The sequence below is a fragment of the Corylus avellana genome, chromosome ca6, assembly GCF_901000735.1.
Source record: "Corylus avellana chromosome ca6, CavTom2PMs-1.0".
NCBI classification, from domain to species: domain Eukaryota; kingdom Viridiplantae; phylum Streptophyta; class Magnoliopsida; order Fagales; family Betulaceae; genus Corylus; species Corylus avellana.
Window position 1 is genome coordinate 10757516 of NC_081546.1, and position 1320 is coordinate 10758835.

A 1320-nucleotide genomic window follows, 5' to 3' on the forward strand; every position below is an offset into this window, starting at 1 on the left:
TACAACTTATCTTCGCCTTTGCTCAATATGGTTCCACACTATAGAGGCACACCTATAGAGGATCCATATCTGCACATTTGGGATTTCTTCAACCTATGGAACACGCAGAATATCCATGGCCTAACCACAGAAGGAATCAGGTTAATTCTCTTTCCTTTTTCCTTGAAAGACAATGCTAAGTTTTGGTTACATTCTTTGGCCGCAAGTTGTATTCACAATTGGGAAGAGTTGGCCACAAAGTTCTTAAAGAAGTTCTTTCCAGCCCAAAAGACAAGGCAATTGAGGAGGGAGATTCAGACCTTCCAACAGAAAGATGGAGACCTTTTCTTTGAAGCATGGGAGCACTTTAACGAGCTACTTCTCAAATGCCCACACCACAATCTATCTCAAGATGATCAGGTACAAGCTTTTTACAAAGGGTTAAATGATACTAATAAAAGTCTTGTTGATTTAGCTTGTGGAGGTGTGCTTATGGAAAATAATAGTGAGTAAGCCATAGAACTCTTTGAGAATTTAAATGAGAACTCCCAACAATTCACATCCAGAGGGAGACAAGGACTCAAAGGAATATATATATGCTTCCATAACCTATCATTTGTTGGGATTGTGCCCCGAATCCCAATGATTTTATATTTGTGTTGACATTCAAATGTTTGAAATGAATATATGTGTTATATTCACTAATTAAAATGTCTTTTACATGCTTATTACCAACTTCATCATATTTGTTATGCATGTGAAAGGTCCTACAATTACATTGAATATGGCTATGGGTGTGAGTAAGGTAATTATCACACAAGGTCATAGTCTATAATCTTTGTATCCTTAAATGTATAAAGTTCGCAATCAGTAAATGGAACTGGCATTCCATTTTGAGTAAGACTGTTACACATCGAATCTTGGTGATCTACCTTGATCAAGCGAAGCGGTGACTTTGGGATTGATGTGTATTGTGTTGAGATCCAAAGGCATTGAAGGGACCAAGGAGTTGTCTTTTCATAAAGATATTGTATATTAAGGAAAGACATTAAACTCCTTAAAGACTATTTAGACTTTGATTCTAAATCCTGAGAAGTTTGTGAACTCAGATATGAAGTGTTGATTATTGAGATGTATCTAAGAGTGAGACCTATCATCGGTCAATGGAACTCAGTACGTTGGGTAATCACATCTAACATTGTGGGAACACCTACTTCAAGAGGGAATCCAAATCCTTTGTTGGAAAACAAAGAGACAAGAAATTTCCCTTTGAGATACATTTTATGGTTATTATTCTCAGAGTCTCCGACCGGGGCATTTTGGTTGGCATAAGAAAATATA

General features: G+C 36.8%; 1 non-coding gene across 1 annotated transcript; it reads right to left on the bottom strand.

The window, feature by feature from the left end:
* Positions 1-276: 276 nt before the first annotated feature.
* On the bottom strand, positions 277-383 carry LOC132186000 (small nucleolar RNA R71). Its single transcript, XR_009440683.1, has one exon. It is a non-coding gene; the product is annotated as a small nucleolar RNA R71 (small nucleolar RNA).
* Positions 384-1320: the final 937 nt, after the last annotated feature.